The sequence below is a fragment of the Protopterus annectens genome, chromosome 13.part0 (genome assembly GCF_019279795.1).
Source record: "Protopterus annectens isolate FY-2018-M chromosome 13.part0, PAN1.0, whole genome shotgun sequence".
Lineage (NCBI taxonomy): Eukaryota > Metazoa > Chordata > Ceratodontiformes > Protopteridae > Protopterus > Protopterus annectens.
The window spans coordinates 861370334-861398118 of NC_056747.1; the positions used below are offsets into that span (position 1 = coordinate 861370334).

At 38.9% G+C, this 27785-nt stretch overlaps 1 protein-coding gene across 1 annotated transcript in view; it reads right to left on the reverse strand.

The window, feature by feature from the left end:
- The window catches only part of SYNRG (synergin gamma), a gene marked incomplete in the record, with an annotated part of 2786306 nt that overhangs the window by 1043700 nt on the left and 1714821 nt on the right, over nt 1-27785 (reverse strand).

Here is a 27785-nt window from a genome sequence, read left to right on the forward strand (position 1 = left end):
AGCTGTTCATCAAAAAGCAATGCAACCTTCAGACATGACTTCCAATAACCTACAGGAAGATATAAGACAACTGCATAAACTAAAACAAAACACTGATGGAGTATATCAACACAAACAACAAAAGGCTGGAAAAAATGCAAGAAACTTTAAACATTCAGATGAGATGATAAAGCTGCAAAAATCAGAAGTCGAAATGAAGAAAAGGCTGGCTGAATATGTGACTGCTCATTAAGACATGTTTAAAAAATAATAGAATTAGAGATCAGAGCATGTAGGGAAAACCTGAGATTTTCAGCTATACCAGAGACGCTAGAAGGAACAGACTGCATTAATTTTATGAAAGCAAAAATAAGCAACTGGATTGGTATTCCACAGAATGAATTGTTAGTTGAAAGGGCACATTGTGTGTATGCTCCAAACCTAGCTATAACAAAGCAACCTAAACCTTTCATAACAAAGAAGCAATCCTACCAGCTGAAGGAGTCGATTCTGGCAAAACTGTGGCAGAAGGTCAAAACACAAAGTGGAGACAGCAGAGTGTTTGTGGAGAATGAATAATCACTGTATACCAGGCAGAAGAGGAGTAAATTGAGTCCACTATTCAGGGAATGTCGAGAAACAGGTGTGAGATTCAAACTGCTGGATCCAGCTCTCTTTAAGGTATTCTTCTCTGGAGGGACAAAATTATTTTTTGATGAAGTGCATGTTAAGAAAGAAATACAAAAGTTTGTCCAGCAAAAAATATGAAACAGAAGGAGATTCTGCTTCTTGTTCTTCTGGTAAGAAAGACCACAAAGAGACTTGTACCTGTGAAACCTTTTCCAGTTTGTCGACGGAAAATGTTGGAGAGAAGGAAGGGAGCACGAGAGATGACTAGAAGAATCAAGAGTACGTTGGAATGAAGCAGAGGCAGGATTTGGGTGATGGAGAACAGTAACAAAACTAGTAACTCAATGTGGGATTACAATGTAATAATTATATTTGTGAAATATGACAAAACAAGAAAATCTGGAAATATTGGACTTTTTCAAAATTTCTTGGATTTGTGGGGGACTCTAAGGTATATGACCTACTTCATGTCATTAATGTTCGGAAAAATGTTTTGGGGAGGGGAAAAGAAGGGAGAACGTTAACTGTAAGTAAAGAAAACATTTTCTTTTCTTAATAGTACTGTATTTGTAGTATATGATTTTCTTTGCACATTATTTTTAAGTGTAATAGAGATTGTCAACTGGTGCTGCTGTTTTCCTTTTTCTCCCCTCTTCACTCTTTCTTCTTGTACAGTTTTGAGAAATATAGGCAATGCAATGTAAAAAAAAGAGCCTGGTTAAAAAGGCATGACAAAGTTAAAATTAATGTGCTTTTTTCATTCTTTCATGGTGAAATGACTTATTAAGGACCTTAGACTGATTAGTTTTAAGACAGAGCAAGTAATGAAAAAAGAATATTGAATATTATGAGGTGTTTTTCTAGCAAATTCATATATACTTGGCAACAATTCTGCAGCTGGTCTTCATGTTTCCTTGGACACAATCTGATAATGAGAAACTGGCTGGCTGTCTGGTTCTCTTATCTCCAAGGAGAAAATCTGATAAAAAGAAACTGGAGCTGCTTGAAGGGGATTGACTGAGGAAAAGGAAAAAAAAAAGGAAAGAGAAATTGGCTAGGACATAATGTTCTTTGAAAGCAATCAGGGTTTTTCCCAGCTGAGAGGGCTTTAAAGATAAGACAAAACCAATCCACATCCAATCCAATTAGACTTTAAGTAAAGTTTTCTCAGGTTTTTTTTTTTTTTTTTTTTTTGGAACTGCAATGGGGGTACTAGTATAAACATGTGCTTTTTTTTTCTTTTAGGTTCATAGGTAGGGTACTAGGCTATCGGCCCAAGGGCCTAAGTAAGCCAAGCCAACACGGTTCCCTGGTTTACGCCATCCAAGAAAATTATTTTCCTGTGCCCCTGTCGAGCAGAGCCACAGAAGTGATCCCTGGGGTGTATTTTCTACTTCCCATCCACTCATCAAGATTTTTCTTGAAGAGTGCTAATGAGGAATTTTTCTTGACATAGATGGGTAGCTTATTCCAGAGTATGGGAAGTCTCTGGGACAGGAATCCATCCCTCCAACATGTCCTGTTTATTGTGGTGACAAGGTTTAGGTCCCTAGAGCATGTAGCTCAGAGGGATTGGGATTACTTTAGGTGTAGCATGTCCAACAGCTCTGGGTTTGACATAGCTTTATATGTTAGGCAGAGATCACCTCGGAGTAGGCGATATGCTACAGAGTAAAGCTGGAGTTTTTTGAGACAGTCAGTGTAAGGCATCTGTTTGAGGCCAGTAATCCTCTTTGTGAGGTACTTCTGTGGCCTTTCCAGCTGCTGCAGATGTCTTGTGAGGTACATTCCAAAAGGGGCATTTGCACTCTATAATGAGTCTGATGAGTGTCGAGTAGAGGGGAACAATGACCTCTTTTTTCCTGGATGAGAACCCTTTTGTGATGAGGTATGCCACGTAGTAGGATTTCCTGACTACTGTGGCGAGGTGATTATCAATTTTATTATTTTTATTTTATTCATAGGTGTGTACTAGGCTAATGACCCTGGAGCCTTTACAAGCCTAGCCTATAGGATTACCCTGGCATCATGCCACTCTACCTTAGTTCCCAGTGCCTCTGTCGAGTAGAGCCACTGGAGTGATCCCCAGGTGAATTTTCTATTTCCCATTCACTCATCAAGATTTCTCGAAGAGGGTCAGTGAGGTGCTCTGTTTGACATGTATGGGAAGTCTATGGGTTATGAACCTGTCCCTCCCAGCACGTTCTGTTGATTGCGGTAATGAGCTTGAGATCTCTGGCGCATGTGGTGCGGAAGGATTGGGATTTCTTTAGATGTAGCACTTCTAACAGAGCTGGATCAGACATGGCTTTGTAAGTCAGGCAGAGATCGCCTCTAAGTAGGCGATATGAGACAGAGAATATTTGAGTCGGTCCATATAGGACAAGTGTTTAAGGCCTAGGATCCTCTTTGTGAGGTACTTTTGTGGCCTCTCCAGTTGTTGCAGGTGTCTAGTGAGGTACATGCCAAATGGAGCATTGTACTAGATGACTGGCCTAATGAGGGAAGAGTAGAGGGGAAACAATGACCTCTTTCTTCCTGGATGCAAAACCCTTAGTAATGAGATATGCCACATAGAAGGACTTTCTGACCACAGTGGCAATGTGGTGGTCAAAAGAGAGTTTGCTGTCAACCTGTGTTCCCAGATGTCTTACAATGCCTTCTGTGTTCAGTGGACTACCATCGGTGTGGTAATTCATGGGAACTGGGGTTTTCCCAAAGGAGATGATGACACATTTATTTGGCATTGAGCTTAAGGCCATGGTTCTGACACCAGTTGTTGGTCTCAGTGAGGCCTTTCTGTAGGATGTCAACATCACTTGGGGAGTTAATAATAGCTCCCAACTTGCAATCATCTGCGAACTTTGTCAGCCAGAATCCCTTCGTGTTGGCCTGAACTTCAGAGAAGTAGATATCAAACAGGAGAGGACCCAGGACCAAACCCTGTGGGACTCCACTTGTGACTGGTCGGCAGTCTGACTTGGAGTCAGCTACTTTCACACTGTGGGTTCTATCTGTGAGCCAATTTGCAACCCACCTAGTGATATAGGGGTTGATGCCTAGCTTAGTGAGTTTTTCTATTATTCCTGAGTGGAGAATGGCATCAAAGCCTTGGCCAGATCAAGGTAGGCTGTATGAATCACCTTGCCTTCATCCACAGCTCTTCTGACTGACTCAAGGAAGTCGACCAAGTTGAGCAGGCATGATCTACCCTGCACAAAGCCAAACTGTGTGGGATCCAGAGTTTTGAGATTCCCTATATCCTTGTTTATTAGGTCCATGATAATGAGTTCCATAGCTTTGCATATCAGACTCATCAGGCTAATGGGGAGATAGTTCCCAGGGTCTGTAGTTGCTCCTCCTTTGTGGAGAGGGATGACTGTAGCAGTGTGCCATTTGGTAGGGACAGAGCCTCAGGTGAGGCTGTGATTGAACAGGGCACACAGGTCAGGTGCCAGTTTACTCTGTAGTTTATGTAGAACACACCCAGGGATATTGTCAGGTCCCATAGAAGCTGTATTCTTGGCCTTGGACCATGCTGTTTTAACCTGTGTAGCAGTAATACTTGGTGCCTGGCAATCTACTGGTACTGTGATTGGTCCTTTGGGGGCAGGGGTAAAGTTGGCACTGAATCTGTCGGCCAGTATATTGGCAATATCTGTTGGCTCGGTATAGGAGGTACCACTGTGCAGTAGCTCAGAGCAAATCTGGGTATTGCCATGAAGATTCTTTACATAACTATAGAAGGCCTTGTGGTTATAGTTATTGTCTGCTGCAATTCTGTTTTCACAGCTAGCTTTGGAGGATTTGATGAGGGATCTCAACTTTTTGTTGAGGCTGATAAGGGAGTTTTTTCCAGTCTTGGGACTTCATCTTATTCTGCATCAGTTTCTTCCTTCTGTTGTAGAGTTTGTTTATGGCAGGGGACCACCAGATTGGCTTCTTTTTTGAAAGAGAGCATCTTGGTTCTATTGGGCATGGCGAGATCCATGCATTTGTGTACGTGTTCATACAGTGCACTGGTGTATGATTTGGCAGTCATGCAACTATTCTCCATTTGCATTGAGTGCCGTGAAGTTAGCTACCTCTGTTTTTAGGAGCCCAAAGTTACCTTTGGAGAAGTTTTTCATGGTGGTTACCTTTGCGGGAGGGGGGGGGGGGATGTGGATTTCCAAGGTGATTAGTTTGTGGTTGGATCTAACCAGGGAGGAGTTGATTACTGGTGTAGAGCAACAGTCACCCATGTTAGTAATGACCAGGTCAAGAATGTTGCTACCTCTAGTGTTGATAAGAACAAGCTGGTCCAGGGCATTGGAATTAAAGAATTCCAGGAAACGTTGGGCAAGTGTATTGGTACATGAGTAGTTTTCCCAGTTAATGGAGGGGTAGTTGAAGTCTCCCAGTATGAAAGTGTTAGGTTGGACCCTAATATTCTCCAGGGTGCGTAGGAATGTGGAGTGTGAGTCTTGGGACATGGTTGGGGACCTATAGCAGGATACGACCTGAATCACTGTCTTACCCAATGTTAGCTGCACCTGAAGTACCTCTGAAGCATTATATTGGGCTACCAGTCTGGAGGTGTGAGCATTCTTTATGAATATGGAAACACCACTGCCTTTGGAGCTTCGGTCCAAGTTCTGGGGCCGAAAGGTGTGGAATGAGTTATAGCCTGGTAGTGCAGGGGTGCTTTCTGCTGCCTTCAGCCAGGTTTCTGTTACAGCACAAATGTCGATGTTCTCCATTTTAAGGAGTGTTTCGAGCGAGTGCATTTTGAGATTTAAACTTCTAGTGCTGAGCAGCATGACTCTCAAATTGCATTTGTTTGTTGCTGTTACGGTGGTAATTTGATCTTTGGAACACCACCTAAAAAAGGCACTACAGGGGTGGCAAGAGCCTTGGCCAGTATCCAGAAGCCCAGGGGTGACAGATGCAGGCCATCTCTGGCAAAGCATCAAGGTCGGTCAGTCATGACATCCTAGGCAAACACTGGATTCCCTTAGAATGACACCAGAAACTTAGCCAATTGTTGAACTAAAGAAGTTATGTACTTACCATAACATTCCATCTGAGTATTTAGACTTCATCTGTCATCAACCTGTGGGCTTTGGATCCGAGACAGGAGTTTCACCAGCATCAGATCCGAGCTTCAAGTTCCTCCCCTTACCCATAATACTACTGCATCTCCTTCCCTCCTTCAGATCCAGTTTGCCACTCAACACATGAGCCCGATCAGCAATACCTGACCTACAAGTAAAAGCAAGAGGACTGCAAGGGTACTATCTCTTAGTTGCTCAGGTGAAAAAATCCAATAAAAGGCCAAGGGGAAGGAGGGAGGGACAGTTGATGACAAATGAAGTCTAACTACTCAGATGGAATGTTATGGTAAGTACATAACTTCTTTATCTGAAGTAGTTAACTTCATTTGGTCATCAACCTGTGGGACAGAGTCCCCAGCTACCATAACTATGGGAGGCCCTCATGGAAGGATATTCCGGAGCACCGCGGAGTCAAAGGATGCTCTCCCTCTGGAAACCATGTCCAATTTATAATGTGAAATGAAAGAATGAGATGAGGACCAAGTAGCCGCTGAACAAATATCATCCAAGGATACATTGGACGAAAAAGCAGCTGACGTAGCCATGGACCTGGTAGAATGGACATGAACCTTCTCCGGAATAGGCATACCTTTATCTTTGTAAACCTGCAGAATACAAAAGGAAATCCACTTGGCAATTGTCACCTTGGAAACTGGTTTGCCTAGAAAAGGTCTTGTGAAGGACACAAATAATTGGTCAGACTCGCGAAAGGACCTAGTCCTGTGTAAGGAGAAAAGTAACTGCCTATGCATATCTAACAAATGTAGTTTACATTCCTCCCTATTCTGAAAATTTGGAAAAAAAACAGGTAGATTGATTGATATTTGATTCTAAAGCCACTTTAGGCAAAAGAGAAGGATTATTCCGAAGTGAGACCCTGTCCTTCATATAAGGAGGTTTAACAGATAATGCTTGAAGTTCTGACACTCTCTTAGCTGAGGTGATAGCCACTAGGAAAGCCGTTTTCCAAGACAAAAATTTCAAGTCGACAGAGGCAGCCGGCTCAAAGGGCGGAGCAACTAATGCCTGTAAAACTAAGGTAAGGTCCCAAGGAGGAGTAGGGTCCTTAACCGGAGGCCTTAAAAGAAAGGTACCTTTAATAAAGATTTTGCAGAGTATGGAGGAAGCTAAAGACCCCATGTTTTCACCCACACGTAAATTAGAAATGGCAGTCTGTTGAACTTTCACTGTAGAAGAGCTGGCACTCTGCTGGAAAATGTGTGCTAAAAATTCAAGAACCGCTGGTACTGGAGCCATAAAAGGATCTAAATCCCTCTGAGAAGCCCAGATAGAAAAACGCTTCCACTTACTACTGTAAACTTTTCTGGTGGACGACATATGAGCTGCCATCAGAATAGATCTAACAGGGGAAGAAAGTCTGAGAGTCTTGACAATCAATGGAACTGGGAGCAGCCAAGCTGTGAGCTTCAGACTGCCCAGGTCTGGAAGGGGAATCCCCGATGGATGCAAAATGAGATCCGAGATTCAAGGAGGAGCTACCAGATGACCCCACAGACAGGGAAACCAGATTTGGCGAGGCCAGAATGGGGCAATAAGGATGACTCTGCTCCCCAACTGACGAGCCATCCTTAAAAACTTTGTAATGAGAGATAACAGAGGATATGCATAAAGGAGACCGGGACGCCAAGCATGGACCGGAGTGTCCCTGGGGGATTCCCCCTGTGGGGGGATCCAAGCAAAGAACTCCCAGCACTTCGTGTAGATAGGAGATGCGAAGAGATAACAGCAAGGCCGACCCCACTCGAGGAAGATCTGCTCCGCTACATAAGGATTCAGAGACCACTTGCAAGGCATTAGGATAGTCCTGCTCAATTTGTCCTCCAGTATGTTGGACCAACTCGGAATGTGCATTGCTATCAGAAAATAGTTGGTGGAGATCGCCCATTCCCACAATCTCATGGCCTCTCGACAAAGGGGGTAGGATCTGTTTCCTCCCTGTTTGTTGATGTACCAGACCACTGACATATTGTCTGTCTGAATCACAATAGTTCCCAGAGGAAGAAAGGTAAGAAGGGCCTGCAATGCTAATAAGACCGCCCTCATCTCCAGAACACTGATAATTAGATTGGTCTCGTTCAGGGACCATGTGCCTTGGACTGTCCTGCAGAGCAAGCACCCCCCCTAGTCAGGAGGCGTCCGTGGTCACCGTGGCGTGGGGAGGGGCTACAACAAAGGACCGTCTCTCTACTATCTACAGTGAGTGTAGCCACCAGAGGAGGGGCTTCCCGCACGCTTCACTTATGCAAATTGGAAGAGTCAATGGTCGATCCAATAAGGACCACTGGACTGCTAATTTCCACTGCAGAACAAGCATGTGAAGACGAGCACAAGGAAGAAGAGTGATAGTGGCTGCCATGGATCCTAGGGCTCTTAACACCACTTCGGCTGGAGGAAGGGGATACTGAAAGACTAAAAGAACATGAAGATTTAAGCTCCAAACCCTCCCTGGAGTCAGAAAGACTTTGGATTGTAATGTGTTTATTCTCCCCCATGTAGTCCAGGACCTGAACATGTTCTAGAGAGGACCTGGCTATATTTATTGTGATGCCCAGCAAGTCTGACAACTTCTGGAAATAATCCCTGGCTTGACAGAGTAGCTGCCTGGTGGGAGTGGCAAGGAGCCAATCGTCCAAGTACGGCTAGACCTGTATGCCCTAAAGCTTCAGGTGAGCTGCTACTGCTGCCATGACCTTGGTGAACACCCTGGGGGTTGTGGTGAGACTGAAGGGTGGGGCCCGGAACTGGTAGTGATTGGCCCCTAGCCAAAAGCGGAGAAATCTCCTGGAGCATCTGCGCATCTTTATATGGCAGTACGCATCCTGGAGGTCTATTGAGCACATCAAGTCGTTTTCTTGCAGATAAGGCAGGATGGATTGCAGAATGACCATCCAGAACTTTTCTTTGGCAACTGACAGGTTTAGAATGGAAAGGTTGAGAACTGGCCTCAAGTCCCCTGTCTTTTTTGGCACCATAAAGAACCTGGAATAAATGCCTGATCCACACTGATCTGGGGGGACAGGCTGGATGGCCCATTTGCTTAGCAGCTTTTCTACTTCGAGCACTGCTGCCTCCCTTTGCGCAGGTGTAACGTCTGGGAGGTGCTTTGGGGGAAAGGGATGTGTCACAAAGGGAACTGTGTAACCTCGGGATATTATCTAGAGCACCCAATGGTCTTTTGACACGCCATCAGGTGCATCGAAAAGCGGCCCCCGATTGCCTCCAGTGCAGTCGTGCAACCCCTCAGGGCTGCTGCGTGGGTCTGTCCAAGAACGGTCCTCAAGACCCGAAGTTCTTCGGACCCTCCCAGCCTCTGGGCCGGCGTCTGTCTTGTCCCCCTCTGCCTCTAGGGGAAAAGGAGTCCTGAGTGTCCCGGGAATACTGAGACTTCCGGAACCACATCTTCTTTTCCCTCATTGATTCCTAGAAAAGGATCTTTGTAGGTTAAAGAAGTGGATCCTGACAGCAGACAGTGTCTTCCTGTCCTTCTCACTCTGGACTAGTGCATCACGAAATGTCTTCCCAAACAAGGAAGTGCAGTCATAGGGACCATTTGCAAAAGACCCCTTGAAGGGGTCTACGAAATTACATAGCCTGAGCCAGGTGTGTCACCTCATGGCAACGACGGACCCGGCCGGCCATGCCGATCCTTCGGTGGCATGAGAAAGGAGGCGGATGGACGTGTTGGTAACCGCTTTCAGAGTGGTCATTCGCGAAGAGAATGTGCATCTATCCTCTAGTGACATGGACTCCGGGGGACACTTAGTGTACTCTTTTATCAGGTCACGCTGAAGTCTGGTAACGTGGGCCATATAATTCAGCGCCCTTATACAAAAGGTGGCTGAAGCATAAGTCCGCTTTCCCAGATGGTCCATCATCCTGGACTCTCAGTCTGGAGGATGGACCATAGAGATCTCCTGTGCCAGTTCCTTCTTTGTGGTAGTTGCTACCACCATGGCATCCACTGGGGATCACTTGTTCCAGCTTGGTCTATCTACTGGGAGGCTCAAAATTTTATCTGGATGCTTTGGAATTGGCTCCACAGTGACCGGCTCTTTCCATGCCCTAGTGGTAATGAGGTCCACCAGGGTGTCTGTGTGTGTGTGTGTGGGGGGGGGCACCCAAGAAGTAGATGGGCCCGTGTCGAATGCCTCCAGAAACACAGACTCATCCAAGGAAGGCTTGGGGCAGATCAACACCCACTGGCGCAGGATTTCCACGATGTCTCCAAAGGAGACATCCTCCGGGGGGGGCTGATCTGGGGGAGCCTTCCCCTAACTCCAAGTCGGTATCCTCAGTGAGGGACTCGGGGAAGTCCATGTTCCTCCTCTTGCACTTGCTTTTGTGAGTAACCTCTTCAGTGGGACCCTCCAGAAAGGACTCACGAACAGCTTGTGGTTCCTCGAGGGGAACAGTCTGGGGCATGTCAAGCACGGGCTGTCCCTGCATGGGCAGAATGGTAGAAGACACACCCAGAAGTGAAGGGGCCAGGGCGGACTCTGAGGAGATGGTCAAGGGGCTCGATCCATTTGAGAGAACCCTCTCCACCATGTCAAATGCCGAGGGGAAGCGAGCCTCCTGGACCACTGAAAGGAAGGACGCTCTCCCGGATCCGACACGGGGATCGAAGCCGAGCCTGGAGGCTCTGAGACCCCGAGGGTAGGCCGTGACCAGACAAAGTCAGAGCCAAAGGAGAAAACCCAACCCCTTGGATCTGATGCCCAGACTACGGCTCCAACAGCTCGGATCCGAGCTGGTCAGACCCGATGTGCTCAAGGTAACTGTCTGCATCAAAGTAGACGGTACCATCGACGACGACCCCCAGACTCCAGAACCACATGGATCAAGGGATTCCGATATCAGTGGATGGTTCAGAGAAGGAGAAATTGGGGCAAACAACGGTATTGAGCTCCCTCCTCCAGAGGGAGAGGGTGCCAGCAAGACCCCCATCTGCAGCTGGGTGCGAATAAACCTTCGCATCATCCTGTCCATGACGGCTATCGATAAACTCCTAGTTGACCTTGAAGAAGCCACTGACACCAGCCGGGAAGGATGGTAAATGGAGGCCCTAGACGGAGACTGAACCTCCTCTGGCTTCCAGGGAAACCTTTGGAGAACGGAGCCGAAGAGAAGTCAGCCTGGTAATGACAGCTTGGGAGGAGGACCCGCCGGATCAGAGCGCTCCAGGGATCTCTTCCTTCTCTTTTCGTTCTCTCTCTCTCTGTCTGTCTTTTCTGGACTCCCTTTCCCCAGGTCTGTGGTCATGATGGTGAGTCCCAGCCTGAGAGGGAGGGGTGGACACAATAATTGTAGAAGAAGCGGTCACAGCCATGACCGCAGAAACAGTCCCAACAGAAGACGAGGAGGCGGCCGCCTCTGTGGAGGGGAGAAGCCCCTTCAAAAATCAGCTTGGCCCTGCAGTCTTTCAGGGCCCTGGGGTTAAACCCTGTGCATATGGAGCAGTCGGTGGTTAAGTGAGCTGCCACCAAACACACAGTGTAGCCATCTGCAGGTGATAACTTATGGCCACACTGTGCATTTTCTAAAGATCAACTTTTGTTGATCTGCCATGATCAAAGCCAAATAGGTACAAGGTACCAAAGGCTGACAACCCCAACCCACACACACACACACACACACAAGGCAGGAAAGGTGAAGAAGGCCTGCACTAACTACACTACCCAAAAAACTCTACTTTTTATCTAACGGAGAATGCGAAGGGGAGGTAAGGAAAAAGGATCAAAGGTATACCCAAAAGGTTTCACACACACATACAAAAAATACCCTGAAAACTGTCCTACCAGCCTGGAGCTCAAGGGATCACGTTGTAGGCGAAGCCATGGCAAATGAGATCTGAATGAAGGAAGGAGATGTAGTGGTATTATGGGTAAGGGGAATAACTTGGAGCTAGGATCTGATGCTGGTGAAACTGCCGTCTCGGATCCGGTTTGGATCCGAAGCCCACATGCTGATGACCAAATGAAGTTAACTACTTCAGATCAATCATTTTCTGGTTGTACTGTGGTATCATTCTGGGTGATGGTAGGATACTCCTCAGGGCTAGGGTCATGCTCTTCTCTCTCCTTTTCTTTCTTCAGTTTTAAGAAATGCAGGCACTGCAATGTAAAAATAAAAAAAGGGGGGACAGGAGAAGTGGGGGAGAGAGGAAAGGTCTGGTTAAGGGAGTATTACAAAAGAAAAAATCAGTGTGCTTTTTCCCATGCTTGCATAGGGAAATGACTGAGTTAAGATTCTAGGCATCATCCAGTAACAAGTTTATTACAAAGCATGTAAATGAAAAAGAATATTGAATATTATAAGGCTTTTTTCTGGTAAACAAGGTACCCTTAGCAGTTTTGTGTCTGGTTTGCATGTCACTAGAATACAATTGCTTGGACAAAGTATTTACTGAAAACATTCAAGTGTTTTCTCAGCTGGCACAGCTATAAAAACAGTCAAAAATCAAACAGCACTTACTAATAGCACAGACTGTACCATGTGTCTCACCATGTCTAACCTTTCTTTTTGGTTAACTCTAGCCTGTCTGTGTGGCTATCAACTTAGAACTTTTGTTCTTATTAGGAAGCAAAAACTTCAATATTTGAAGATGTATACAGTTTTGTCTGTTATTAAGGTAATATTTTTTGGGGTGGTTGTCTGTTTTGTTTGAGGGGTTTTCAAAAAAAAGTTATGTAAAATGTGGCATAGGCTCAAATGGGTACACAAAAGTCGGAACTGGATATTTAACAAAAAAAGCAGTTATACATAAAAGGTGGTAATAACTATATAAGAAAATGATGTTTTCTGTAATGTATTTCAATCTGAATGGTCTTACAGATAAATATAAAAAAGAAAGAGTACTGAACTACATTAAAATGTACAGTCAAATAGCTATGCTACAGGAGACACACCTGGAAAGAACTGAACATAAGAATTTGATAAAGAAAGGTTTACAAGATGGTTATTCAGCAGAATATCTGGGGCAAAGGAAAACAGGAGTACTTATATTCATTGCAAGAGCTCCAACAGTGATAGAAGAGGGAAAAATATAATAATGGAAGATATATAGTGCAAAGGGGGTAATGGCAAAGGAGGAGGATTACACTGGCATGCATTTACATTCTACCTAAAACTGCTGTAATAGAGCTTAAGAAAATTCTGGGGATAAATAATCAGCTTTCAGCAAGGAATATTACTTATAGGTGGAGAATGGAATTTGGTTTGCAACAGTGAAGATGTGCCTGGGGGGGCTAGAAGGGAAAATATAACAAAGGAGGGTAGATTTTTGAAGAAATTTATGAAAATGTTTGGCATGGAAGATGTGAATTCAGTACTACGGAGTTCAGAGGGAATTTGCATATTATTCTCTAAGATACAAAAACTGGGCTAGGCTAGATAGAATTTATATCTCACAGGAACATGTGCATTTAAATATAGGTCTTCAAACACACCCAATAACTATTTCAGATCATGTGCCAATAACTAAAATAAAAATGCAATGTAATGAAATAAAAATGAGACACTGGCACTTTCCCACTATCGGCTGAAAAGAAAGGAATTTAAGGAATGGGTTTTGGAATTAATTCAGGAGAAGATAGAAATTTCTTCTGAAAATATCGCTACGAAGTGGGATAAAATTAAAGTGAAGTTTAAAACCAGGGTGGAAATAAAGGAAAGAGAGAAATGGCTAAGAAATAACAAGAATTATTTAGGGAATGACAAATGTTAACATATTGCAAAACTGGGGGAATCTCTTCGAACAAGAAAAGGAGCAACTGCTAATGCTAAACAGAAAATAAGGGATTATGCACATGTTTGGAAAGATTGCTGTTAAGCAACTGTTTTTTTGATAATAATTCTAGAGCACAAAAACTTTCAGCACAATGATTTAGGCAACAGAAAGTGGAAATAGCCGTCACCAAGCTTAGGGAGCCTATAACAAGGAAGATAACAAGAGATCCTATAGAAGTATTGGAAATATTTTGAAAATTTTATGAAAGTTTGTATAAAGCAGAGAAATACGGAAATCAAGAAAAGGTACAAATGGAAATGTTTATGGAAGAATTAAATATACCCAGGTTAGAGGTAGATGAGGCTCAATTACTAACAGGATAGGAAGAGATGAAATAAAAATGGTTATGCATAACCAATCTACAGGAAAGCCCCCAGGAATGGATGGTATCCATGTGGAAGTTTGGAAGCTAGGAGGGAAAAACTGATTACGATCTGGAAGGATTTGTTTAAAAGCATTTTAAGAGGGGGAGAAATACCAGCCTCCTGGAAGAACGCAGTGGTAATTGTAATGGTAATACCTAAAGAGGGTAAAGATCCTCTGGATCCAGCTTCATACAGGCCCATTTCAATACTATACCATGATTATAAAGTGTTTGTCTATAATGGCTAAAAGAATGTCAAAAGTGATACCAAAATTGATAGATCTGGATCAGTGTGATTTTGTGGAGGGGAGGCAAACATTTGATAATATTAACAGAACAGCGATGATCCAATTGGAAGCAGAATGAAAGAAAATGCCACTATTATTGGTAGGCAATTGGAAGCAGAATGAAAGAAAATGCCACTATTATTGGTAGGTCTTGATGCACAGAAAGCATTTGACAGAGTAGACTGGGACTTCATGAGCAGGGCTATGGAAGCATTGCTTTCCGTGATACAATTATAAGGATAATTAGAAGAATATATGATGCATTGAAGGCAAAAATTAAAGTAGAATTAAAGTGGATCGGTCCTCTCTGGTAACTTCTGCTTGAGTAGAGGAACCAGGCAGGGTTGTCCACTGTCTCCCTTTATTGTCTGCATTACATTTAGAACCATTGGCAAAGAAAATAAGGGACTCAGAAATTCAAGGATACAATTGGTATGGTAGTCAAGAAAAGCTGGCCCTATTTGCAGATGATATTTTATACATGACAAAAGCAGAAAGGGACATTACAGTGTTGTGGAACATTTTAAGACAGTTTCAAATCTTCTCAGGATACAAAATTAATGAAGCTAAAACAAAGGCAATAGCAATAACTTGTGTACCCATACACGGATTAGTCCAACAATATCCCTATTCATGGGGACATGATAAAGTGTAGTAGTTAGGAGTACTGATTAGAAATGACTCTGTTGTGTCAGCTAAAGATATGTGGGAAGAGACTAAATAGAAGATGATACAAAAATTGAGAAACTGGAAGATTTGTATATGGATAGGGATACCAAGATACAAGCAGTTACAATGTTCTTATTCCCTTTAGCTTTATACACAGGTCAGGTGTGTTTTTTATCAACCAGAGGAGATGTGGCTAGCAATTAACAAAGAGTTGAAAGATTTTATCTGGGAAGGGAAGACAGCAAGGGAGTCATGTGGGATAAACTGATTCTTCCAAGAACAAGTCGGACTAGGATTACCCAATTTGAGGGGGCATTTTAGAGCAACACAGTTAAGGCTCTTGTACACAGCACAAGCAGAAGACTATAATTCAAAGTGGAAAGGAATGATGATGATACAGGGGGTAAGCTGTAGAAATAAGGAGAGACTGGGATTTTGGATGCAGACTCTTAAGGAGAACAACAAAAATCATACAGAGTATTATATTCATAAAATACCAGGGAGTATTCTAAAAACTAAACCAGTATGAGAAAGGAGGAAAAAGATTCTGTCAATAGGGATGACTGTGGTTAGGGATACAGATAACAGGCGGGGGGGGAGGGGGGGGCTGGAATTTATTGGAGAAAACTGGCAAAGGAACCAAGGTATTGGGAGCAAATAACTAGAAAGGGAAAAGTAACAGAATGGGAAGAGGCAAAGAATTTATTTGCAGGTTAGAGACTGATACCAGTCCTTGCTAGGGAAGGTAGAGTATAGGCAAAGAGAAAGAAATGGGGTGTGGTCCTAAATTAAAGACCAACACTTGTAGTGTTTTACAACAGAAGCTGCCATTAAAAGAGGAATAATTAGTAGAGCATATAAAATACTGCATGATAATTACAAGAATCAATCAGTGGAGCTTAGAAAATATCTGGAAGAAAGACTGCCTAAGCAATTCACAAAGCGACAATGGGGGATATATGTATATCTCCCAAATATGCAACAAAGTCTAGAAGATTTAGGATATTTGCCTGGAAGTGTTTACACAAGTTTTTTATACCCCAAGTAGACTCCAAAAATGTTTTCCTCAGGTGGATACCAAATGCTGGAGGTGTGATGGGCCAGAAAAAGGTGGCTAGGAACATATTTTTTGGGAGAGTAGTGAGCTGGCAGACTTTAGGGGTTCCTGCGGACCACTCTGTCAGAGATGCTGAGTGAGTGGATTGGATTGACTGGAGAGATTACTTTTTCTGAGCTATGATACAGAACTAGAATTGCCTAGATATAGTAAAGCCTTACTGAGTCTAATTATGGTGGCTGCCAAAAAAAGCAATTACTTGAAAATGGAAATCAAAGTCTACAACTTTACTAGAAGTAGTGAATACAGTAACAGAGATAAAACAACTAGAATTGGGATCTTAAGAGAAGGGACAGAGCAAACTACACAGGAAAAATGGAAATTGTGGGAATATATGCAGAGACGGAACGAGGATTAAAAGGGAGGATTTGAATAAGCCACATAATGCTTAACTGACAATGACTGGATAGATTACAAGTGATGTAGAATGTTTGCAATTACCATTGTTTCAATGGTGTCTGTGATGTATAATGTTTGCAACTAAAGTGTCAATGTTGTTTGTTTTTCATTTACATAAATGTAAGATTGCCTGTCATACATGATAATTTAATAAAGATGTTTATTGAAAAAACAGCAATAATCTGATGATCCTGAGTAAGAAAAAGATAAAGGATAACTGTAAAATATAAAGGAAAAGTGTAAAAACTACTCAGAAGGAAATGTTTACGTTTTTTTTTCTCTCACACAAAAAAGCCACAAGTACTAAAAATTATACTAATGATAAACACAAGATGGACTGCATCTTTGTGCTGTAGTTTAACAAAGTTCCTTTGAAAGTATTACTAGGTCTTGAAAAAACAAAAATGAAGGTATTTTCCAGTGTAATGAAATGTTAAAAGTTGCAGTATCAAGTGTAAACCAAATGCTACAGAACTAAATATAATGAACAACATTTCACTGGTTTTCCTTTTCATTTAGTCATTTTCTTTAACTGTACAATATTATGCAGATATCAGAAAAAGCGCAGTAAGAAACTATTACTTCACAGCATACTGACAGACCTACTATGGCATAATTCTACCAGCTGGTGAAAAAGGAAACAGGACTGCCTCTATATTAAGGCAAGTGGCACAGTAGCTACTGTTGTTGACTAACAATTCTAAAGTAAGAGGTTTACTCGGTTCCTTCCAGTTATTGCCTGTAGGAAGTTTATCATACTGTCACAGTGTCCTTGATCCTCTTGTCAAAAAATACTGCTTTAGTGACTGGTTACTCTAAAATTGTACATTCTTACAGCATACAACCTGTCGCCCAACACAGGACTAAAAATATTCTCAAAGATAAGTCAGTCCACTTATTACTAAAAAAAGTAAAAAAAATAATTAAACAGAATCAAATGGTCTCTTACCCTAGCATATTAATGAAAAAAGACTATTATGAAATATTTCCACCTTGTTTAGAACTTAGCCATTTCACAAAGCAGAATGGGACTGTTTTTGTCCCTATGCTAAGGATTTCAGCAAAATGTGGGGTACAAAAAGGAGAACAGAATGAGCAATCCTTAGTTCATTTTGGTACGAAAAAGAAAAAAATAAATGGAGGGCTAATCCCCACAAAGTGTGCCTGCTGTTTTTGGCATGTAAGAGGTTCTGAGACAGGCATAAATGGAAATGAGGGGAAGACAGCATGATCACTCCAACACCATGGCTTGCAAGAAAAAATTAAGATATGGGTCATACACAGGGAGCACATAACTCAGTATTGATCTTTGTGTTTGAACAGCTACTGTTATGAATTCTGCATTCACATATCTACTGTTATACTGAGTTTATTGTGCAACTGTATAATGTTCAGGGCCGGTTTTAGCATTTCGGGATACTCAAGGAAGTGTCAAATTGGGGGCTCCCTGGACACTTCCAGTCTAAGTATCAAATTGTCACTGCCACCTCACCTAGGCAACATTTTCGTTCATAATTGCCAGTCAATGGCCATACACTTCAAGATAAAATTTAATTATGACAAAGACAAATGTAAAACCACGTATTTAGCGCTTTCATCTCTTCAGCGAGACTTCTTTAGAATACAAAGAAAAAGTGCATTGCCTACATCTTTTTATAATAAAATCATTAATTGACCTACCAATCAACACTAGATTCAGTTAAATTGATACTAAACATTTAAAGAAACTGCATGTACAAGTCCCCATTATTGTTACCTATCCCAACATTTAAAGACAAAAATGCTATACACAAATATATAATCTTAAATGTTCTAAAAATATTTTTGTGATATAAAATGTTCTAAAAATATTTTTGTGATATAAAAATAACATAAAAACATCAACTAATACCTTCAAACAGCATTAACATTTTCCACTAGAAGGGGTGTGATGGAGATGCTCTTGTTCAGACCTGGTGGTAGCATTGCTGCTAATTTTAACTGCTATTCCATCTCCTTCCTTTTCAAAACATTTTTCCAATCTCCCCCTCTAGGGTTAGTAATAATTTTTTCTAAAATTTCAAACACAAATCTTTTGGAATCACAAGTAAGTGTATGCTTATAAAGAGCGTTATTTAATTTCTTGTTCTTTATATCATTCATATTCTCATAAACTCTTGATTTTAAAGCACGCTCCGTCTTCCCTACATAGAAAGATGTATAGGAATCACATATTGCTAAATATACCACCTTAGAAGTGCAACAATTACCTTTTTTTAAAAATACTAAACTTTGCATATAATTATTTAACCTTTGGGTAGCATCCTTCAAAATAAATGGACACTGACTACATCTGCCACAAGCTACAGTTCCTTGGACTAAATTATCCTGTTTTGTGTATTTGGATTCCAATAATTTCTTAAAATTTGGTGCTGTCTTCGTGATGAATCTAGGTTTAGTCCCAACCTTCCCCAATACCTCTTTGTTAGTCCTGAATATATTCCAATTTTGTATGAATGCTTTTTGTATACTATCAGTTAAATGAGTGAATTGTAATACACAAGCTTTACTATATGTGTTGTTAACTAAGGTATTATGTTCCTTAACCAAGCCCACTCCCAGAAGTGGCTTGTAATAAGTACCCCATTTCCTGTAGACGTCCTCAATAATTTCATCTATGAGAAGCCTAGGATACTAAGGAACTATTACAGCAACAACATACAAAATAAATACAGAAACTTCTCTAAATGACATTGAAGGGATACTCAAAGAGGAAGAATTCCAAAAAGAATTTCTGCTTAAACAGAATACATGGCTGCTTAACAAAATAGATGACTTAGAAAACAGGGAAAGGAGAAACATAAGGATCTTTGGTCTGTCTGAAAAAAAACTGAAGGAGAAGACATTATTTCATTCTTAACCTGGATTCCTGAATTTTTAGACTTGAAAGAGGGACGTTCATTTGGAATTGAAAAGGCGCATATAACACTGAGAAAACCTGCTTCTAACTCAACAAATACTCCACCTAGATCCACAGTTATAAAAATTTCTTTCATTTATGGACAAGGAAACAAATATTAAATTCTGCTTGGAGAAAATCACCCTTAAAATGCAATCAAAGCCTGATAAGGTTTGACAATGATTATTCTTCCAGAATACTACAACAAAGGAAAAGAATCTGGCCAATAACCAAACTGTTGAAACAAAACAACATTAAAGCACAGCTAGCCTTTCCAGCCAAGATAAAAATACTTTTTGCCAATGAGATGAAAACCTTTAATGGCTTAGAAGAAGCTACGATATTCATCTAAAACAACAACATAGTGTCTATCCCAGAAGAAATGGAATGGATGGCCCCTACTCTTAAAAGAATAAAAGAAACAAATCCTTGGACTGATGCTAGAAAGAAGAAACAAAAAACTGATTCCAAGACAGCTGTCCCAAAAAATAACTCTTACAACTTCATCTGTCAAAGTATCAACTGATATGGTACATCACTTGTCATCTGTTTTTATTTAAAAAAAGGATGGTTTCTTAAACTGAGAAACAGTAATGATTTATTCAGAATGTTCAAAGAGTCCAATAATTATTCACAAACAATGGTAGGTCAAGATGGGTTCCTATTTACATTATATATAAGCCAAACAAAGCAACATATAATAAAAACATAGAAGTTTCTATTCCCCTACTTCAACTCAATGAATACTTATCTTGTTCATTTTTCATTGATTTTACTTATAATAATTTAAGTAATTAACTAATTCAACAAGGTACCATTAATCAGAGTTCAGACTCAAATGTAACAAATTAACATCACATATAAATAGCAGTAACAGTAGAGTGTTTTGAAAAAAAATGTCGTCATAGAGACCAATGCCTTCTTAAGTTAAAGCATGACTTAGAAATGTCATGAACATCCTGGTAAAATAATAGTAGCAAGCTCTTAGTACAAATGTTATCATTATTCTGTCTAAATATAGTTAATATCAATTATGGAGGGTATCATAGCTTTGAGTGCTGTTTGATCAATCCTGATATGGTGTGCGTGGATGCAGCCATGTATAGCAGCTAGTACAAATGTCATTATTCTGTCTAAACATAGTTAATATCAATTATGGCAGGTATCATAGCTTTGAGTGCTGTTTGATTAAGCCTGACATGGTGTGTGGATGCAGCTGTTGTATGTTGCCGTTTTCATCTCCGGGAAGCTGTGGGTTGCAGCTTGTGATCGAGGTTTACTGATGCTTGTGTATTAGGAAGAGACATTTGGTGTTTTAGCCTGGATCCAGGGGAAGGGGGTGGATAAAACTGTGATTTGGGATATTCTGGCAGAGAATAGTTTGCTTATACATCTGCTGAGTGAGAGGTGTGAAGGCTGGAAGAATGTGTTATCTCTTGTTGTGGCAGCTTGTTGGGATTTTTTTTTTTTTTATCTGTTTGCTCGTTCTTTTCCTGGCTGCTACCTCGCTGAAAGGGAGGAAATTTATGCTTGAAGTTGCAGTGAAGTGAAGCTTTGCGAGCCTCTGGTATGCAGTACACAGACTCTCTAACAGAAGCACACACTCCCAGGTTGCTATGGTAATGGAGACAGAGTGATGATAATGCTTAATGGCTCTGAGAAGCCTCCGAGATGATTCTCGGCAATGAAGTTTTTGGTTTAAAAAAATATATATATATATACATATAAATAATAAAGGGGCTGTTTTAAACCACAAGTACACATATTCTTGATAAAAAAAAAATAAGCACAATTTTATATTTAAACTGTATTTTGGTCCAAACCCATTAAGGACTTGCATAAGAGTGGAAGTCTAAGTTACTGTGAAAGACTAAGATCACTTGGTCTTGTGCAGTACCCTTTGCAGTGGTCTGGGAGGTGAGCTTGCTTGGACGTGTTGGGCATATGGGGATAGCTGATTCTAGGGGTATTTGGGGTTGCCAGGAAGTGCTAGAGAGTCATCAGATTTCCTTCATGGAAATATCTGTGGGAATGGAAGGTGTGTTGAGTGGTTCACTGGCAGAGTGGCCACTGCATGGATCAGCAGGTAAAACTGAACAGGACAAATACTGGTTTGGATATTTTAAGAACAGCCTGGAAACACACCAAATGAACTAGTGAATGGTATTCTGGCAAAACTGGATAGGCATTGTTGCCCGTGCTTGAAGTACCGATATGTGTGATGTAAGGATGGAAATATACTTATAACAAGTAAGAAACTAGAAGGGTCTCATAATTTAAAGTCTATGGACTGTATAAACATGCATGGAAGGAGCTAATAATAAGAATAAGCATTACAGCTTGTGGTCTCTCAAATAACTAAGCAACAGCCAAAAAAAAAAAACAAACACACACACACAATAGTTATGTAATGTATGATTTTAGAAAATCTAGACACAAAATATATAAGATGAAGCAGTCTGCTGAACTTAGATATTAAAGGCAGGATTTAATAACATGGGCTTGTGTATAATAACACTACTGTCTTAACTTGTCATAAATGACATACACTATAGTGAACATCAAGAGGAAGCATGATGATTTTCTCATATAAGTAAATGTGCATAACAAGTCATATAATTGCTTTAACTTGAATTGTGGTTTTGTAACCCATCTTGACCATACATAATACTTAAGCTGTTACCAAGGTAACTAATGTTTTATACATGACATCAAGCAGACAATGTTGTTCAAGGGAAACAGAAGCCTGAATTGGGAATGTCACATAATGTAATAATCACATTCTGAACAAACAGTATTAAATTGACAATAATCACTCAGTTTAACCCTTGCTGATTATACAAAATAGAATGTTGCCACTAAAATCTAAAAATTTTCAGTATATGCCATAACATGGCAATTTATGAATATGGAAAGGGAACTTCTAATCATTAATCACAATAAGTGAATTTGTTGTTTTTAACCTATAATTTCACTCATTTTATAAAAAGAAATGATAGATATGAAAATCCTTGTGTAGGAAATGGGGGGAACAGGAATGCACTGATAATTAAAATGCACTAACTTTCATCAGTGTTCACATAAAACAAACTTGATGCTTTAAGCAAGAAAGTGATTATTTAAATGCTGGCAAACAATGAAATATAACTTCTAATATACCCAGTAAAATACACTGTATTATAAACATTAGGTATAAATATTATTACCATCTATTTATATTAAGTAATAAGTTTTGAAAGACTTCATCAATAAGGGTGAATATGTTAAATAACTGTGTGCTATAATCTTTTTGGGTTTTTTATATGATACATCCTACTTTACTATGATTGAATTGCTTGTCACCTACATTTCATGTAAATATTAATTGCTTATACAATAATTTAGCCATGTATATTGTATTAGAATTCTGTCTAATCTACAATAGTACTATATCTGTTCAAAATAATATAAATATTGCTTATTCCGATTAGAAATATTCTCCAAATGATAATTCAATTTATGGAGCTCAGATATTCTGGATTGTCAAGGCGTGAATGATAATCTGATGGACTTAGGTTTATCCATCAGATTAGGAATGATTTGCATTCCATGGCTAGTGCGGATCTTAGTTTTGTTAACATTTAATTTAAATTTATTTCACAAAAACATTTTTAGTATGCCTGACCAAAACATTACTTTATTGGTAAACACTCAAAGCATAAAACTGATAATTTTATTTAAAAGCTCAAACATATACTTTATGGTTAGAGGAAAATGTTTAATAGTTACAATAAAACAAAAAATACATAGTCTAAATAACCGAAGATGGATTTAACTTTATTATCTTTAAATACCAATGGCTTAAACAATCCTAGCAAAAGATCAAATCTACTGAAATATTTAAAACTGAACAAAGCAAATCGTCTTCCTTCAAGAAATTAATTTCAAAACAAATGACAATTACAAATGAAATCCTAAGGAATATATGATATTGGTGCAATCCACTTATAAGACAAAGACAAAAGGGATAACAATTTTATGGAAAACAAATGTGATTAACCCAGAAATTATTTATAAGTATGAAGATAAAGAAGGCTTTATGGCATTAGTAAGATTAAATATAACAACAAAATATGGACCCTAGCCAATCTATACTGGTTCCCAGACATTGGAACAGGAACTGTTAAAAAAACACTTGGATTTCATTTCCAATAGTTATAAAGGCAATTGAATATTAGGAGAAGATTTTAACTCTATATTTGATATTTCTGAAACTACAAATAAAAGACCACTGTGTACATCTGCTGTATCAAAAGCTTTAAACAAGTGGATAGAATCATTTCATCTTGTAGACACTTTCAAATTTAAAGAAGATAAATCTTTGTTGTTTTCCTATCAAGATCACAGATTTGGTACCCAAACTAGAATAGATAAAATATTTGCTGCCCATGACTTACACTCCAAAATCATTCATTTCTCAATCACTCCCTGCCTCTTTTCAGACCATGATTCATTGATACTAAAACTTCAAAATGGGTACAAACCATTAATCTTTAACTCCAGAATTCCAGCATATATAACTAAAATTAAAGAGTTAAAACCCTGGGTATTATCTGAACAACAGTTGTTCTTAAATATTAATTACACCACAGAAATAAATAAAATAATGATATGGGGCTCATTAAAAGCTTACATATATGGTAAAACCCTAACTTGGTATAAAAAAAAATCAGAGAATGGGATTCTGAATTATTAGATCTACAATCCAAACTTTTGTCAAAAAAAGCTGAAAAAATCAAAATCATTTGGAGATGAAAAAGAAAGTAGAAGTATTAAACAATAAATGCAACAAAATTCTAACACATAAAACTTGTTTAGCTTTAGAAAAACTAAAAATTAATACCTTGGCCACTTCTCCCTAATATCTACATCATTTATCCACAAGAATCAAAATACAATCAAAAGCTAATAACATTAAAAATATCTTCATGAAAAGAAAGGGAAAAATGTCTTGGATATAGGTGACATTCTGATGCCTATGGAAATCACTATATGGAACATTTCCAAAAAGAAAATATACATATCGATCAATTAAGTCTAGATGAAAAAATGTTCTAATATAAACAAATACCAGAAAAATTAAAACTAGATCTGCAAGCACCCATATCCTACAAAGAAATTACAGATGCAATAAAAGAGGGTAAAAATAATAAAGCTCCAGGTATAGTTGGCATAATTATGGAAATATATAAACTTTTTCCTTCACAGATACTATCCCTCTTCCACAAAACTCTATTAGAAATTCAGTCACAAGCTTTAATACCACCCTCTTGGAGATATTCCTTAATCACATCAATCCTAATGGAAAACAAATCCCCAAACCTCTGTACCTCATATTGACCTATATCATTATTAAATAATGACTATAAGATAGTTATGACAATATTAACTAACAGAATGAAAATACCACTATCCAAAACAATAAATAATGATCAAACTGGATTTATATATCATAGACACACACATGACAATATTAAAAGGATAAGTTCTCTTATAGATTATGTTAATAAAGAAAATAAACACTCATAATTGGCTTATAGAGAAACCCTTTGATTTGCTAAATTGGGATTATCTGTTCAAAATCCTAATGCTATCTGAATTTCCTGCATCCTTTGTTCATCTCCTAAAGAATATGTATACAAATAATTCAGCATATGTCAAGTTAGGTCCTTTTACCTCTGAATCTATACATATAACAAACGTCACTAAACAAGGATGTCCCATGTCACCGATTCTATTTGCTCTGGCTATTGAAATATTGGCAGATTCAATTCATAACAATATAAAAATCAAAGGAATAGATGTTTATGAACAATACAATTCTAAAGTAATGCCATTTGCTGATGACATATTACTAACACTATCTAATACAAACGAGACATTAGAAGAATTCGATATATTAATTGACAAATTTCACATGACTTCAGGACTCCATTTCAATAAATCAAAATCAAAATTATTTTTAAATAAAAAAGTACTGCAGACTAAGGGGATCACATTATAGGGAAACAAGAATCTAACTTAAAATATCTAGGAATTTAGTTATGCAAGGATAATAATGAATAAGTCTCAAAAACTACAATAATATCATCAATACCATTAAAATCACTGTGGAAAAATGGAACAAAATAATATTAACATTTGAAGATAGACTACAGTTAATAAAAATGGTTTTACTACCCAAGATCCTAGATATAGCTTTGGCAATACAACTGTTACCAGAAAGGAATATACTTAAATAAATAAATTCATGCCTAATAACATTTTTATGGTTTCCCAAAAGAAACAGAATAGCTTTAAGACATCATATCAGACCATGGAAATAGAGAGGATTAAACTTTTCTGATATAGAAACATATATAAAAGCATCAATATCTGAAACAATCTCAGATTGTATATGTCCAATTTACTCTGCAAACTGGAAATAATTACTAACTGCAATATCAATAAATGAATTTGATTTACAAAAAAAAATTCAAACAGATAAAAACAATTTGCCATGACACATTATGTATTAGTATGCAATACAACATGACTAAACCCACTAAAACTCGTATGATTAATAATTACATTGACTCATTTAGGAAATGAATGCAAATATAGATTTATCTGTTTTGATCTTTTAACACCATTTATAGTCACAAAGAACTTTCCACATAAAATATATAGAGAAATTATTAATTCCTGGGAACAGAAAGGATTTGTTTGGTGGCTCCAATGTATCAAAGAACTAAATGTTTTTGATATGCAAGAAATAAAAACATACAAAATTCTACAACAGGACTGGCTAACTTTACAGAGTTTTCTGTCATATTCACAAGAATTAATTAACAATTCTTCATTTAAAGAAATACCTAAATTTACGAAATACATATATGAAATCATATATAATGACTCTGACATGGGAAACAGTATTTCAAGATTTTACAAATTATTGATAAAGTATAAAACAACACCCAAAACCTCATATTAGAAATATACAACAAAAGGACACTCAATACAGTTAACTGAAGATATTAAAACAAATATCTTATTATAGATAAAATATACATCCTTTATACAATACTAGAAAGGTTTTAATTGGAAATGCTTGCACAGAGCATTCTTAACCCCACACAGAATCAGTAAACTTAGTTCTTCCATAAAAGGAATATGTTGGAGATGTGAGGAAGTACACAATGCAGATTGGAACCACATTTTCTTTGGTTGTGTTAAAATTAAACCATTTTGGAATGGTATTAATAACTTTCTACAAGCTTTACTTAATGAATCATTTTATTTAACTAAAGCTCTTGTACTATTAAATGTGAACAAAGGTCCTCATTTGAATAGGGCAAACATGTATCTAGTATGGACTATACTTGCAATTTCATGGAAGTGTATAACAAGAAAATGGAATACAAACACAATACCAACTTTGGAAGACTTCTACAGCCTTCCGAAGACCACAGCATTACTGGAAATTAAAATTAAAGAACTAAGAATTTATCCAAAGCCATTTATCAACAACCCTTGGGGAAAAGTCTTATTGTTGACTGACACTATACAATAATTGATCAGACACTCTGATAATGGATTGAACATACTTATAAAGTAACTGTACACATTAAGATCTGTTACAGTGTGAGGCTAATGTAAATAGTGTACATAGTTATTTAAGATGTTATGTATAAATGGAATCCATTCAAATGTATTTGAAAAATTAAAAAAAATGTTGAGAAAAAAAACCTGCAACAGCAAACACCTACTCTTTTCTGAGTAAGGACCCAATCTGTAATGCTTGATAAAAGGTTAAAAAGATGTCCAACACACTCTGGGCTGAGATTGATGAAGTTGCTGCAGGTCTAATAAAGCAAGTCTTTATTAGCGTCTGCAAGGTTTTTCCATGACAGGCAGGCATAACAAAATGCCATACAATCAGCTGTTTAGAGAGGATATGTTTGGATACTGTACTGTCCTCCTGCCTTGCTAGCTTAAAAGAAACAAACAGCTGTTCCGTCTTCTGAAGTACAGATAAACCAGAATTGTCCATGTATATCTTATAGGTGCAATACCCTTTCCTCTCTGTTTCAGGACCTAGGGAAAAATAAAAGTATTTGGATGGTCTGAAAAAAAAAGTCACAGTCCTTAAATCACACTATCCTTGCAGAAGACCATGTAAAGCTCTGTGAGTATCAGAGGTTACAGCTCAAATGTTTAAGAAGTTACAGCCAACAGAAATGGCGATTTCCAGGACAGGAATTTAACAGGATTGGAAATGGCTGCTTCAAAAGATGCTAAGATTAGTTTCTCAAATGACACACTGAGGTTCCACTGGGGGTTAATGGTCTCTTAGCTGGGCTCAGAGGAAGTATTCACCTTTCAAAAACAGTTCAACTGTAGACTTCACTATTAAAGGAGGTTCCATGGGCAAGCAAGCATGGACAGTTGGAAGTTGTACTTTAAATGAGGCATAAA